Source organism: Ascaphus truei, chromosome 1, assembly GCF_040206685.1.
Source record: "Ascaphus truei isolate aAscTru1 chromosome 1, aAscTru1.hap1, whole genome shotgun sequence".
NCBI classification, from domain to species: Eukaryota; Metazoa; Chordata; class Amphibia; order Anura; family Ascaphidae; genus Ascaphus; species Ascaphus truei.
Genome location: NC_134483.1, coordinates 492,738,594 through 492,754,996, shown reverse-complemented (window position 1 = coordinate 492,754,996; position 16,403 = coordinate 492,738,594). Strand labels below are relative to the sequence as shown.

At 44.5% G+C, this 16,403-nt stretch overlaps 1 protein-coding gene across 1 annotated transcript in view; it reads right to left on the bottom strand.

Moving 5' to 3' along the window:
- Window positions 1-16,403, bottom strand: part of KCNIP4 (potassium voltage-gated channel interacting protein 4) — a 591,667-nt gene that overhangs the window by 412,517 nt on the left and 162,747 nt on the right. The gene's annotated exons all lie outside the window — the stretch shown is intronic.

The following is a 16,403-nucleotide window of genomic DNA, read 5'->3' as shown; positions in this document are numbered from 1 at the left end:
CAGAGCCTGCCGTGTTTTCCTTTTTGTTTTACTTCCCCCCGGGAATGTAAATCTAACTGCATCTGTATGCAGCTCTCCAAGGTTTTGTAAGGCTTATGAACCTGCTATATATAATAACAAATAACAGGTAATAATGTGTCAATCCCAACAAAATCTCTATACGGGACTTACTGTAAACACCTAGAAGTAGTAGTATTAACGATTGCCATGTAACTCCACTGCTATACAGTATACTGTATGTCTCTTATTTCTGAAGATATACATGACAACACTTTGTTTATTTTTTATATCGGTTCACAGTCAGTCTGATCACTGACCCACCCTCTGGTTTCCTTTTAAACATTTTTCCACATACAATACCACCATACTGTACAGTATTATTACAGCATTTTTTCTTATCTGGCCAAGTTGTGTTCTAGGCTTGTCCTCTTTGCATTACAGGCTGATGGTCATGAAATAGAATTCTGCTCATAGCACGCTAAGAATACCATAAAACTATAAACTAATGGTCCCTTGTTGTGTGCAAATAAAGTAGCTCAAAAACAATTTACTGAGGCTCCAAGTATTGAGAATAATATCTGCTCCAATAGGACTGTACAGTATATTTCAAAGGTGGCTGCTACCTTTTCCTGATAAAGCCTCTTAGTTTCCCCCCCCCCCCGAAAAGACGATGTGCAACTTACATAAACATTAAATATATGAATATGTACAATAAAAGCCTTTTCTTTTATTTAGCCATCATAATAAAACATATCTTTGACATATTCATGCCTAGCAGATGCTTTATGAACGATAATATAAAGCCATTCAGAATGGTGTTTTTGTGCCATTCTTAGAGAAAAATGCATGAGAAAGTAATATACAGGTATGTAATAATTTATTTTATTATTATATATAGCAAAGTGTCTTTAAATCCCAAAGTACCTAGGCACAAAAAAGGGAGGGAAAGAAGAGGAAAACATTGTGCAGTATGTTCAAAACAAATAGTGGGAAAATCTCAATAAGTTGGACTCATACCTGTATATACAGTAGAAAACTTGTTATTGGCACATCTCAGCATTTAAGGAAGGGGTGTTCACCCTGTTCAAGCTGTCCTTTGGTATCGTGGTATGAGAATACCCCCCAGAGGAAAAAAGTGGAAAGAAAATAGTGTGTATCTTTTCTTTAATGTTAAAAAGGTTAAAAGTATTGTACTCACATCTAATATAATCTTTGGAGTTTATAACAAGGGATTGGAGCCACGAGTTCTTATCCAACGGAACCTCCAACTGAGATGTTCACCTCCGTGTATCTATTCATACTAGGATTAGCATCTCTGCCGTCACTGAAAGTGCTCCGTCTGTGGCTGGATCCTGTCCCTTCTGTTCACCGTAACACCCTACGTATTTTGCCAATGGCTTCTTCAGGGGTAATAGATACACTTTGACACATATTCTATTAGACAGTTTTGTTTACATAGTAGGTTATTAAGATTGTGTTTAGATTTTAAAAGCAATCAATATTCTTACTGATGTATTTTAATATTTAGTAAATGTATGAATATTGTACTTTATATCATGTATTAGGAATGTATAAAAGTGTGAAATTAGTTGGGAAGTATATTTTCAATATTAATATCAAGTAACCACTCAGTTTTTTACAAATAGGTAGATACTCAGAGTTATTAGTAATTAGTTAGTAATTAGGGTAAATAAGGGACAGTGGAATACGTACCCCAATATCACCCCTGAAGAAGCCATGGGCAAAACATTTAGGGTATTATCGTGAGCACTCTATATGCGAGTACAATTCTTACCTATTGAGATTTCCCTACAATTTTTTGGAATATACTGCATCATATTTTCCTCCTTTTCTCCATTCCCCTCCCTCTTTTGCGCTTAGGTATTTTTAGATATATAGACACTTTGGGGCCTATTCTATAATCCTCGATAAGCCATTTATCGAGGCCTTTCCACCCAAAATGCCTGCTGCTGTTCTGTAAGCCTCAATAAGTGGACGATAAAGGCATAAATCACCCATTTTTTAATCTGTCCAAAACAGATCACCGGGTGAGCGGCAATAAGCCACTTGGCAGGTTCTGAAACTCATGCAATTCTAGTAGCCTCGATTAGTTTAACAAGGCAAATCGCAGCTATAGAATGGCGAGTTTCTTCCAAAATCCTCACGCCAGGAAAAGTTGGCATGAGGCTGGGGAGAACCTGCAGAGAAGGCCGCGAGAGAGGACAGAAAAAAATATATATTTTTCCTGCATTGGATTTATGCCGGGAGTCTTTGGAGCAGATACTGTACACATTAATATCAGCACCAGAGACCTCTGGCATGAATCCCATGCAATAAAAATGCATTTACAGGCAACTTAATTACCTTAGCCTTCCGGGGGGTAGCGGGACTGGTTAACCCCTTCATTACCATAGCGGTTCAAACTGCTATGGTAGTGAAGGGGTTAACTCCTCCTGCAACCTTCCAGGCAGGCCAAGCACCCACCCTTGAACAACAACCCCTTTCATCCACCCGCTCTGCCCCAAGAAACAGGCTATTGAGGGTTAACCCCTTCATTGTGAGAAACTGTATATAATATCACGCTCCTCCATACAGAAGTTTGCTGCAGGTAAAAAGATAGGCCTTACATATAGAAAAACAAAAAGAACGATTCCTGCGCTCCTACCAATTAGGCTAAGGTAAAAGAATAATTTCCCTGGTGTGAATTTTCCAATTAGTGCAGGTATAATACACCCCAGTGTCAGTCTGGACATCACCCTCTACTGAATGGTAGGTGAATGTGTAAGGCTGACAGAGAGAAATATGTGTAAGTTTTATTATATTCACACCAGGGAAATTGTGCTCCCAGTTTACCTCTATAGTAAGGTAACTATGATACTGGCCTTAAGCCAGATTTTAATTGCACTACTCACATAAGCTCATGCTTTATTTAACACTTTCAGGGCTTTCACACTTTTTTCACCAGGCCATGGGACAACTATTACATATACAGTATATAGTGTAGGTACCTGCATACGGGTATGCCTTAACGTGGCATGCAGGCTTACAAATGTTTAGCCAAAGGGTTTAACAAAATACCCTTTTTCATGAGATTATTATTTGATTTTAGCCTAATTGGTAGGAGCGCAGGAATCATTCTTTTAGTTAACCCCTTCATTGCCTTAGCGGCTAGCTGATAAGGTTATGAAGCTTTTTTATTATACATTTTAGTCTAGTCTAGATGTGCAGGAGTCTCCGGAGCAGGACAATGTTGATTTGAGGTCCGGGGACCCTCTGCCTCACGAGATACAGGGCCAATTATGGGGTGCCGTATCTCCTACGCATTTTATTTCCCACGGTCACGTGATGCGAGACATTTAAATACATAGTAGATACCGGCACCCCATAACGGAGCCTGTATCTTGGCAAGCAAGGGTTCCCCGGGCCTGAAATAAACGTGGTTCTGCCCTGGAGACCCCTGCTCATCAAAACTAGTATTACAATTTATATTAAAATCTTGCGATAGCTGGCGAGATATGCGGCTCTTTCTGTGCAGAAAGAAATCGCTGGGTGAGCCCTTTTGAGAGAGGCGATCAGCACGTCGCCGGCTACTAGCCCATTTTGGGAATTTTGCTATCACAGGTAGTTGAGGCTTTCTGAATATCGTGATAGCAACGCTCAAAAAACTGGTGGCGTAAACGGCCCAGCGATTTTTTTTCATGAAGGCTTATAGAATAGGCCCCTCTGTGTTTTGACTTTTGTGTGTTTGGAGACCTTTTCGCACGTCATCCTACAGTATATGTAATTTATAATCTATTTTCATTAGACATTTTGTGGTTGGGGTTTATTAAGTTTGTGCTTTTTCTTCTCTTTCACTTCATGCTGTATATAGCAAAATGTTTACTGACTGGATGTTCTATATCCCTTTATTCAAATCAACTAGCATGTTTCAATACATGGATTTTCTACTGCAAGATCTTATACAGTTTTAAGACGGTTCTATATGCTAGGTTTATGTCTTGAATACTACAGTATAATGAGATAGCCTGGAAAGGAACAGTTGAAGTGGCAATTATTTATTTACAAGACTCTGCATGTACAAAATCATCAATGAAGTGTTCTTCTTATTTATCATTATTTTATGTCTGAGTACAAATACATTATGGAACATCTACATTATTACAGTTGGAACAAAAATGAAACACATATATATATAGATGTAGCCCAGGTCCCCCCTCTGGGCTCTCTTCACTTCCCCCTCCGCCTTCCGCTCACCTCCGCTGCGGTCGGGAGAGTTGCGGGGACGACCGGGTCGCCGGCGCTGCTTGGCGGGACATCGGGAAGGGCGCTGCCATCTTAGTTAGGTGCGCGCGTGCGTAGTACAGTCGCGCATGCGCAATTAGGTGCTGGAGATGCGGCGGCCATTATAGAAAGGCTCGGTGATGGGAACTACATATCCCTGGAGCATTAGGGGCAAATAGTCAGGTGATAGACAGCAGCCAATAGGGAACCAGGATCCCCCTGCCGGGAATAGATACATTTGGCGCGCTGAGCACCACACCAGTCGGAGCTGGGATGCAGATAGGGTAGGTTGTTTATGTGCAAGTGTCTGTGGCACCTGCACTAGGCTAAGACCCTCTAGATAGTGAATGAGTACGGCCCTGCGAGGCTTGTATTTTTTGGAGTGTTAGTATTGTTAGTCTGTGCAGTAAAACTGTTATACCTACACGTGTGTTTTATTGCATGGGGTTCCTGTAACGGGGTAATACCACACAGTAGAATCCCGAACCGCTGGAAGTGCTACCGAGCACCAACTCAGGTACACCGCAGGTTCCCAGCAGCGGAGGCACAGGTATCGCACTACACCACAGCCACCGTAGTCCCACATCTCCCAGGGGGTGGGGGAAAGTGTGCTAATCACTTACTCTTTCCTAAATCTGTCTCAGCGTCTTCCCTGCTGAAATCCCTCTCCTGGCTTCCTATCAAATCTCGTATCAGACACTCAATTCTCCTCCTCACTTTTAAAGCTTTACACTCTTCTGCTCCTCCTTACTGTATTTCTCAGCCATAATTTCTCGCTATGCACCATCCCGACTCGTGTATTCAACTCAAGGATGTCTTCTCTCTCTCCCCTTCATATCTAAAGTCCTCTCCAGCCTTAAACCTTTCTCACTGACTGCCCCACACCTCTGGAATGCCCCTCATTTTACTATTATAGGCTAAATGTAGGCTTTTTTTTCCATAAAAAAAGATCCAATTTTGTAATCATATTGATTTTTATTAGCATTGTCTACATTCTTATGCTTTTACTGCAAGTTTATTCAAAGGAAATTGGCATACACACACCCCCTTCTATATATACACACGCACACTGCAGCCCCCCCCCCCTATACACAAACACACTGCTGTTCTCCCCTCCTCTACACCCACAAAACACACTGCAGCCCTCCTCCACCCTACACACACACACACACACACACACACACACACACACACACACACACACACACACACACACACACACACACACACACACACACACACACACACACACACACACACACACACAGCAGCCCCCCTTCTACACCCAAAAACACAGAAACACACACTGCAGGCCCCTGTAAACCCACACACTGCAGATACACACACTCAAAACACTCTGCACCCATCCTCCACCCACAAAACACACACTGCAGCCCCCCTCTGCACCCACAAAACACACACTGCAGAGACACACACAAACCAGTAAAAGACTCTGCCACCTCTACATCCACAAAAACACACCAGCAGCCCCCCCTGTAACCCCACACACTGCAGACACACAAAAGAAAACACTCTGCACCCCTCCTCCACCCACAAAACACACACAGCAAAGACACACCAACAAAACAGACTCTGCTGCCCCCTCTACACCCACAAACACACACACACCAAAAAAAAACACTATACTGGCCCCTTTACATCCACAAAACACACACAGACACACAAACCTTTCCCCCTCACTCTCCTATGTGGAGCTCTCTGCAGGCAGGGTGGGGGAGGAGTCAGTGCCTTGCTGGTGCCTCCTGCCCAATCACCTGCCCTGTCTGAGAGATGATCTCACTCTTTGTGAATGAGAACTGAAAGCTGATTTGCTGATAAATTGGCAGTGTGCCACAAATTCCAGGTCATTACTGATTGGATAACGCCCGGAATTTTAACTAATCAGAGAGCAGGGATTTCAATAAGCTTTTGTCCAATTTGGGAGATATGTAGGAGGGATAGTAGACTTGGAGCAGGACCTCAAGGCAGCCTTATGCTAGTCACCTCCTGAGGTTTGACTGTAGTTCAAAGTGACCGTAAGCCCCTCTTAATTTAAGGCAAGAAGGGGATTTGTGTCTTCAACGCTGGCACGTTTTTATATATATATATATATATATATATATATATATATATATATATATATATACACGTGTATATATATTTATGGTTGTACAGTAATAAAAGGTTTTGTGGTTTAGAAATTAATACATGTTGTGGCCTTTACCTCCAGCAAGGTGTTCGGGTATTTATTTATATTTAAGGGGAGAAATGGGCCTTGGGGATCATGTTCTGGCACACATCATATATTTAGGCACAGGCGTAAACCTGGCCTGAATTAGACCAGACCAAGATGACAGAATTTCACTTTCCTGTCACAAATAATAACTTAAATTACTTTTAGATTGACACAGAAATATGACATGTTACTGCTTTCTAATTAAGCGTAATGAAAAATGAAATAGCTAATTTGCAGAAAATGTGCTATGCCCTGAAGTCTGTAGCATATGGTTTAAAATTGCTACTACTGAACATTTAATAACTGATGTGTGAATATACAGGAGGCATATGCAGCTCCAAACTGTTAAACGCCTTTAAACAGATGGTTAATTATATGAATTGCTGGTCAATAGTGCCATGACTAGACAGATGACAAATTGCATAAGTGTTGCCAAATTGGCTATATTACCATGTCTATTGTAGTACGTGTGAAAAGCTTCAGGGGTATATCATTTTTATGCTTGGATTAGAATTATTTAGGAAGATGAAATGTATCCCACCCTTCTGTATTAGTTCTCTGGTATGTTTAACTCATTGATCCCCTGCATATATATGACGCATCCCCCACCCATCTATATTAGTTCTCTGGTATGTTTAGAATAGCAAACTTTATTTGTTAATTGTCCTGTTACTTGTCCAACTTGTAACAGGCAGATTTATTGGGGGGAGGTCATGTGACTGTTAGATGTATAAATCTGAAATTACAGTACTTAAGGGAGAGCATTGCTGGGTAGAGCATTGCATTTAAGAGAGTTGCGTTTTAAGTGGGCATTTTAAGTGGATATGTAGTTAGACAGTAGTTGGATGGAAGACTGAAACTTTTGGCAAATTCTCCTACACAAGGCAACAAATGGTGAGCTATCTGACCACCCTATTATTCCATGCTTGTTAATTTGCAGCCTCTCCCAACACTTGACTGACTCACCCATCCCCCCCAAATCCCTCTGCAAACCTTGACCAGACCATAGCATTACAAAGGCAGCAGACCATTTTATCAAGGAAAAGCCACACCTTTGCTGCTTACTCTGCACACACTCACTTGGCTCACAACAGCTTCATGCAACATTACCTACCTCTGTCATAATGAACCTGCTTGTTATCTCAACACTGTTCTTTCTTGTGGCCTCATGGAAATGTTACTCTCTCTATCCAAAACAAATTCATCCCTCCTGGTCCACACCCAATATCACCAGACACCCTGGATTACTCAAAAGCCTTGCACTATCTACTTAATGTTGATGGAGAACTCTGAAAACCAGCACACCAACCAGCGCTCACTCAAATGGAGAACATCACAAATGTACAACTGGCAAACAACAACACAAATTCTATTTATACTGTTACTCTTTTTAGCAGGTGATGTTGAACGTAACCCGGGCCCTTCCTTTTCAACTCTGTCCCATACCCCTAAGAATACCCCCTTCAAATTCCAAAAAGGTATATCTGTTGCCCATATAAATATCCAGAGCCTGCTGCCCAAACTGGATGAACTAAGGGCATGGTGCCTTATGCATAAACCCAAAGTCATTATTATCACAGAAACATGGCTAACTCTTAAAACCCTTGATGCGTCTATTGCCATTCAAGGATACTCAATTTCGAGGAAAGGCAGGTCAAAGAGAGGAGGAGGGGTGTTATTTTATATTGCAGATACCTTACAATTTTTGCTCCTAATTTGTCCCCAAAGCCCCCCCTCTTTTGAAATACTACTTTGCAAAATCTGACTCCCCTGTTCTTATTGCTGGCATCCACCTCCCCCCTAATGCCCTACTACAATCCCTGACTGATATCACCCAGTTTCTTGGCTCCATTTCCTCTCTAAATGAGAAGGGTGAGCTGCTAGTTCTTGTGGATTTCAACTACAATTGGCTCGACCCTAAAAACAACAAAATCCAGATACAACTCAAGTCACTTAACCTACCACAAGCAGAATCCAATCCTCTGGCATCCTACAGTACCTGAAATTTTCAGTGACCATGCCATAGTGTACTGTGAAAGAAAAATTAGATCACCCTAATCAAGCCCTAAAGTTCTCCTTTAGAGAGACATTTAGGGACTTTAACCCACAACAGTTTCTCGCTGATCTTACCATCTGCCCTTGGTACAGAATCGACTTAATTCCTGACTCCGATTCTGCACTTGACTATTTCCAATCCGAGTTCTTAAAACTCTGTGATAACCATGCTCCACTACGCAGAATAAGAGAACGGGGGGGCCACCTTCCGTGGGTTCCAACCGACCTTATAGCGCTTTACCTTTTTAGGGATAACTTGTGGAAAAGCTACAAAGTAACTGGCACTACTAAGGATCTTAATAACTACAGGTGCCTGCGGAATATGTGCACGAGGCAAACAAGGCACGCAAAAACACAATATTACTGTGACAATCTTCATCAAAATACATCAAACCCAGCTATTTTCTCGAAGGTTATCAACAATATATTCCAGCCTTCTAGCCATCAACAACCATGTAATATCATTAAGGAAGCTATTACCCTGGCAAATCCCACTGACATTGCAAATGCATTGAATAAATACTTTGTGGGGTGTGCTACTAATTTATTAGCAAAACGCAACCTTAACTACATACATGAACCTCACTCTGGGAGTACCTCTATAGCCCCACCCTCTCCCAACACAGCCCACAGTTTTCAATTTGTCCCAGTATCTGAAGAGGAGGTTACACAAGTGCTCCTCAAATTAAAACTGAGCAGCCAATGTGGACCTGATCTACTGCAGTATAAGTTCATACGACTTGGTGCCCCAGCCATTGCCAAACCACCTGCTTCCTTAATCAACACTATCTTGTCTTCAGGCCATATCCCTAAGACCTGGAAAACTGCCAGAGTTGTCCCAATCTTCAAAAGTGGGGACAAAACACTGTTTCAAACTACAGGCCAATCTCTCCTCTGAATACTAACCAAAGTCATGGAAAAAATGTGTTCACTTCCAATTAAACGATTACTATACCAAGACAAATTTCCCTAACTAATTCCAATCTGGCTTCCGCCCCAAACACTTCACGGTAACTACCCACCAAAAAGTTTGCAATAAGATCCAGTGTGGAATGGAACTGGGACAACTTACTGGTGCAATATTCCTAGATTTTTCAAATGCTTTTGATATTGTTGATCACGCTATCTTGCTAAAAAAAACTCCAGTGCTCTGGAATAGGGAAGCATACTTTAAACTGGTTTCATTCCTACCTATCAGGTAGATCCCAACATGTATCTCTCTCGGGCACTAACTCCAACCCCTTGGATATCACCTGTGGTGTCCCGCAAGGCTCTGTTCTGGGGCCTCTACTTTTCTCAGTGTTCATTAATAATCTTCCTACAGCTTTTAAGGAAGCCTCCATACACATGTATGCAGACGATATAGTCTTATATGCACACAGCCCTAACCTCTCTGACCTTGGACACGTACGTCAATCTGACTTTTTGAGACTTGAAAATTGGATTTCCAAAAAAAAACTGTTTCTAGACACTGACAAGACTAACAATGGTATTTGGGACCAAGGCTACATTTTTAAGCTTCCAATGAAGGAGCTACATATCACAACCAACTCAAATACTATCCTAGCCCCTCTTACGAGTTTCAAATATTTGGGCATATGGTTTAACTCCAATTTAACATTTAAGTTGCACATTGATACCCTGCCATCCAAAACCTATGCCAAACTAGGTGTACTATAGAGGAACAAATCCTCCCTAAATCTGCTAGTCAGCGCATCGCACAGCATATGCTGATGCCAATTATAGACATGGCACGGCACCCCAAACTCACTGCAGCAAACTCGAAACACTCTACAACTCAATATGCCGCTTTGTCCTCCAATGCAATTACAACACCCACCACTGCGAAATGCTCAAAGAACTAGATTGGTCATTGTGACTGTGAAGGGGTACCCAGGCCAGTAAATACAGGTATTTGTAAGGAATCCATACCTTAGTTCACTGCTTACCTTGCCTTACAGACCTGTGCAGTCCTGGAACACTTCCCCTGATATCTACTGCAGCTGTGCAAGCTATTACTGCAGCCCCAGCCTGGGTTCACTCATTACAGCAATGCTGTCACACGCCCCTTCTGCTATTGGTTCACTGACCTTTAAATACAGCTTTCCAAAAATGCTTCTCTGCCGAGCATAATCCTTCTTGGATATTACATGTGTTTTGCCACAAGCCCTAGGCTTGTTATCTCTTGTTAAGTTTCTGTGACGATCCAGGGGATTCCTTCCCCTTCCTTATCTTCCCCTGTCCAATCTCCTGTAAACCCTTCTACCCTGTCCCAATCCTTTCCCGTTCCTTCTACCTCTCTCCCACTTCCTCAGCGCATGCCCCGCAGACCTAGCGCACCCGCGCGCTCCACAAGCTCCTGCAATGGCGCTCCCCACTCCCAGTTACCCGCTGCGCCCACGAACAATACCTTGCCATCCCTGGCGGTCCCGTCCGCTCCTCTGCCTCCCTCCAGCATGGTTCCCACAGAACGGCACTCCGAGCGCCTGGTGACGCGGCCTGTGCATGCTCCCCCTCCGCACACGCAGGGCGCGGGCACACGCTCCTCCTCCGGGCTCTGTCCGCCCTCTGTGTCCTCTTCCCAGTCCCTGCGGGCCATCTCGCTCTCACAGCCTGTGTGCGCGCACCCTCAACTTACAGAGGGCACGCGCACACGCTCCTCTTCTCTGCCCTGCCACGATCCTGACTTCTCCTGACTTCTCCTCCCAATCCCTACTGGTCACTCCCCTGACGGTCCCTTCTGTCTAATCCTCTCTTCTCCCTGACCTATCTCTATCTTCTCCCACTTCTCTCTCTGCTCCTCCCCTCTCTGTCATTGGTGCACCTTCCTTTATAATCCCTGTCTGTCCACTTCTTCCTCGCTCTGCATTGTTCCTGTTTCCCTGTGTGCTGACCTATGCTGTGCTCCCTCTGTGTCCCTGCTGTATCCTGCTCCTGTGTTCACCTTTGGATTTCCCTGGCTTTGACCCCTGCTTGTTCTGGACTACTCTGCTCTCTGTACCCCTTTGAACATTGCTATGCTCTCGACTACGTTGCTCTCTGGAACCCTTGGACCTGGCTTTGTACCCCAACGATTCTACTCTCTGGACCCCTTGGACATCGGCACACGGACACGACTATCCCTACGCATATTGCTAAAGACGTTGCAAGTATCGTTAACCACTCTTTCTACAGACCCAGCAACGCTATACAACACTCCGGGCTTGCTCCCACTGCTGTGGGTGTGTGGTGTAATACCTTTCCCACCTCAGAACTGGGGTCTTGCCAGGTCTGCGGGCATACAGACGTGACATTATGCAGAGCCCAACAAACACAGACCCCCTGAGGTGGGTACTAGTATTTCCGTAGAGGCCTTACAGTTTGTCAGCAACCCGCTGTCTACCGTTTCCCAACAATTGGCAAACTTCTCCCCTCAGGAGAATCTCACAGCCCCTATGCCACCGGTGGCCACGACTTACGCCAATTCTGGGCCCCGGATTCCCTCTCCGAATCGTTACAATGGCGACCCCCTCGCCTGTCGCGGTTTCTAAAACCAATGTGAGGTGCAGTTTGAGATGTCCCCCTCCCTGCTATCTACTGGCCGCGCCAAGGTAGCATATATCTACGCCTTGCTCACCGGAGATTCTCTTGCCTGGGCCTCCCCCCTGTGGGAGCGCAAGAGTGAAATAAACCAAGATTACTCTCTTTTCAGACACGAGTTTCAACTTGTATTTGATACCCCTGCACGGCATGAGACAGCCGCCTTCTCTCTTTTTCACATTTCTCAGGCCCGAAGATCCGCTGCCAAATACACCATCGAGTTCCGCACGCTGGCCGCTGAAGTCCAATGGAATGATGAGGCACTCGCTGCCGCGTACTGGCATGGACTCACGGATACATTGAAAGACGACCTAGCGACTCATGCCCGGCCTTCCTCCCTGGAGGATTTGATTACCCTGAGTGTACGCATGGATCAGCGTACTCAGGAGCGGCGGCATGAACGGCATTGTTCTCGCCCTCCTTCTTCTGTTGTTTCTCATAGTTCGCCTACAACACCGCTCCTGGCACTGGAGTCTCCGGAACCGATGCAGGTCGACAGTCAGCAACTTCGGGCTACGGAAAGAGCGCAACGTCGCGTGAATAGACTTTGCTTCTATTGTGCCTCTCCGGAACATCGTCTCCAGAATTGTCCTCTGAAGCCGGGAAACGGGCACACCCAGTAAAGGTAGAGGGGCTTCTACTGGGTACTGTCTCTCCTTGCCCCTCTCCTCCTGAAACTCTCCCAAAGAAGTTGATGCTTCCTGCTACATTGGAGGGTCCGAACCTTTTTCTGAATGTTGAAGCTATCGTCGACTCAGGTTCGGGTGGTAACTTCTTGGACCAGAAGTTCACATCAGAGAACCAAATTCCCATGGTCAGAAGGAAGACCCCCATTGGCCTCGAGGCCATCGACGGCCGACCACTCCAGCCGGCATTTATCATTTGGGAATCTATTCCTCTCACATTGACCCTGGCTTATGGTCATAAGGAGGTAATCATTTTCGATATTTTTCAATCTCCTTCTGTGCAAATTATTTTAGGATTGCCTTGGCTTCAACTCCACAAATCGCATATTGACTGGACCGGTGCTTTGCCTCTCCAATGGCTTTCGTCCACAGATACCGCTCCCCTGAAGTCTCCTGTTGCGGTGCTGGCCGGCCTGGATTCCGTTTCTTCCAATCTATTAACCCTTCCTACCATGTATCATGAATACCTGGATGTGTTCAACAAGTTACAAGCAGAGATTCTTCCTCCACATCGTCCGTACGTTTGTCCTATTGATCTCATTCCAGGGACCGTCTTGCCAAAGTCAAAGTCTTATCCACTCTCCATCCCGGAGACTGAGGCCATGACGACCTATATTCAGGAAAATTTGGAGAAGGCATTCATCCACAACTCTACCTCCCCTGCCGGGGCTGGCTTCTTCTTTGTGAAGAAGATGGATGGATCGCTTAGGCCGTGCATTGACGTCCGCGGACTCAATAAAATCACGGTGAAGAATCGCTATCCTCTTCCGCTTATCTCAGAACTGTTCGATCATCTCCAGGGGGCCTCTATATTCTCTAAGCTCGACTTAAGAGGTGCCTACAATCTCAACCGCATAAGGGAGGGGGACGAGTGGAAGATTGCATTTAACACAAGTTCTGGACATTATGAATATCTTGTTATGCCCTTTGGGTTATGTAACGCTCCTGCCGTTTTTCAAGAGTTCATGAACGACATCTTCCGCGATGTATTGGGAACATTTGTTATAGTCTACCTAGACGACATTCTAATTTTTTCGAAAAATTTGGAGGAAGACATTCAACATACCAAACTAGTGCTTTCTAGACTCCGTTCTAACCATCTATATGCTAAAATGGAGAAGTGTTTGTTCCATCAGTCCTCTACTGCCTTCCTAGGCTATATCATCTCCAGCCAAGGCTTCTCCATGGATCCAGAGAAACTGGAAGCTGTTCTCGATTGGCCGCTGCCTAATTCACTCAAGGCTGTGCATCGTTTTCTTGGCTTTGCCAACTATTACAGGAAATTCATAAAAAAAAATTCTTCTATTGCGCTTCCCATCACTGCTTTGACCAAGAAGGGCGCTGATATTGCTACCTGGTCTTCTGAGGCTGTTCATGCTTTTGAGGTTCTTAAGAAGGCTTTCGTTTCTGCACACATCCTTCGTCATCCGGATACCTCCCTCCCCTTCACTTTGGAGGTCGATGCCTCGGACGTAGGAGCCGGCGCAGTCCTGTCCCAGAGGACTTCTCCCCAAGAGAAACTTCACCCGTGTGGTTTTTTTTCACGGAAATTTTCATCTGCCGAAAGGAATTATAATGTTGGTAATCGTGAACTTTTCGCCATAAAACTGGCTCTTCAAGAATGGAGATACCTGTTGGAGGGGTCCAAAGAACCAGTTGCTATTCTCACTGACCACAAAAATTTGTTATATATTGAGGGGGATCGTCGGTTGGGATCTCGCCAGGCCCGCTTTTCCCGCTTTAACTACACCATCTCATATATTCCGGGTAAAAAGAATGTCAAAGCGGATGCTCTCTCTCCAGTTCGCCACCGAAACCGATGCTAGCGAAATCACGGAACCTATTCTCCCTGCCAAATGTATCATTTCTGCGAACAACTTCGATGTGTTGGACGAGATCAACAAGGCTCAAGCGTACATTACCAGCAGTTTCAGGGTACCAGAAGGTCGCCTTTACGCAGCTCCACGCTTTCGCCATAAAGTTCTACTTTGGGGTCATTCTTCCAGAGCAGTCGGTCATCCAGGCTTCAAAAGAACAGCGGATCTCATTAAACGGACTTTTTGGTGGCCTAAAATGAACCAAGACATTCTTGACTTTACCACCGCCTGTCCTGTTTGTGCCCAGAGTAAGACAATCCATCACAAACCTTTTGGACTTCTCTTACCTCTTCCCATTCCGGAACAACCCTGGAAACATATATATTTCATTGTTGAGCTGCCCATTTCCAAAGGGATGAACACCATTCTGGTCGTAGTTGACAGGTTCTCAAAACAGGCACACTTTGTTCCCCTCAAGGGTCTTCCTAACTCTGCCACCAATCAAGCCCTAGAGTTCTCCTCACTAGAACATTTAGAAACTTTAACCCACAGCAGTTTCTGGCTGACCTTACCAACTGCCCTTGGCACAGAATCGATTTAATTCCCGACCCTGATTCTATGCTTGACTAATTCCAATTCGAGTTCTTAAAACTTTGTGATACCCATGCTCCACTATGCAGAATAAGGGTATGGGGTGCCCACCTTCCATGGGTAACACTGACCTTATAGCACTCTACCAGTTTAGGGATGCCTTGTGGAAAAGCCACAAAGTAACTGGCACTACCAAGGATCTCAATCACTACAGATGCCTGCGGAACATGTGCACAAGGCAAACAAGGCATGCAAAGCACAATATTACTCTGACAATCTCCTCCAGAATACATCAAACCCAGCTAATTTCTGGAAGGTTATCAACAACATATTCCAACCTTCTAACCATCAACAGCCAAGTAATATTACTAAGGGGGATATTACTCTGACAAATCCCACCGACATTGCAAATGCATTCAATGACTACTTTGTGGGGTGTGCTACTAACTTATTAATGAAACGCAACCCAAATCACAAACCTGAATCTCATCCTGGGAGTACCCATATAGCCCCACCCCCTCCCAACACTGCCCACCATTTTAATTTTGGCCCAGTATCTGAAGAGGAGATTACACAAGCGCTCCTCAAATTACAACTAAGCAGCCAATGTGGACCAGACTTACTACAATCTAGGTTCCTAAGACTTGGTGCCCCAGCCATTGCCAAACAAATTGCTTCCATAGTCAACTCTATCCTGTTTGCAGGCCATATCCCTAAGACCTGGAAAACTGCTAGAGTTGTCCCAATCATCAAAAGTGGGGACAAAAACACTGTCTCAAACTACAGGCCAATCTCCTTTCTCTCAATCCTATCCAAAGTCATGGAAAAATGTGTCAACTCCCAACTAAGCGATTACTAAGAACTTCTCTCTCTCCGATTTCTCCATTTCCCCTTTTCCTCTCTCTGACCATCATCTCATCTCATTCTCTCTATCTCGCTTCTACCCTTCTCCACCTCCATCTACACCACGGTTCTGCAGAAACCTGCGCTCTATTCACTTACCTGACTTTGAGTCCACTTTACGCTCCTCCCTCTTCTCTCTCAGCTCTGCTACAGACCCCGACAACCTGGTCAGGAACTACAACACTGTCTTGTCCTCCTCTCTTGATCTACATGCCCCACTTTCTCTCTGCCGCACTCGCCCTTCTAACCCTAGAC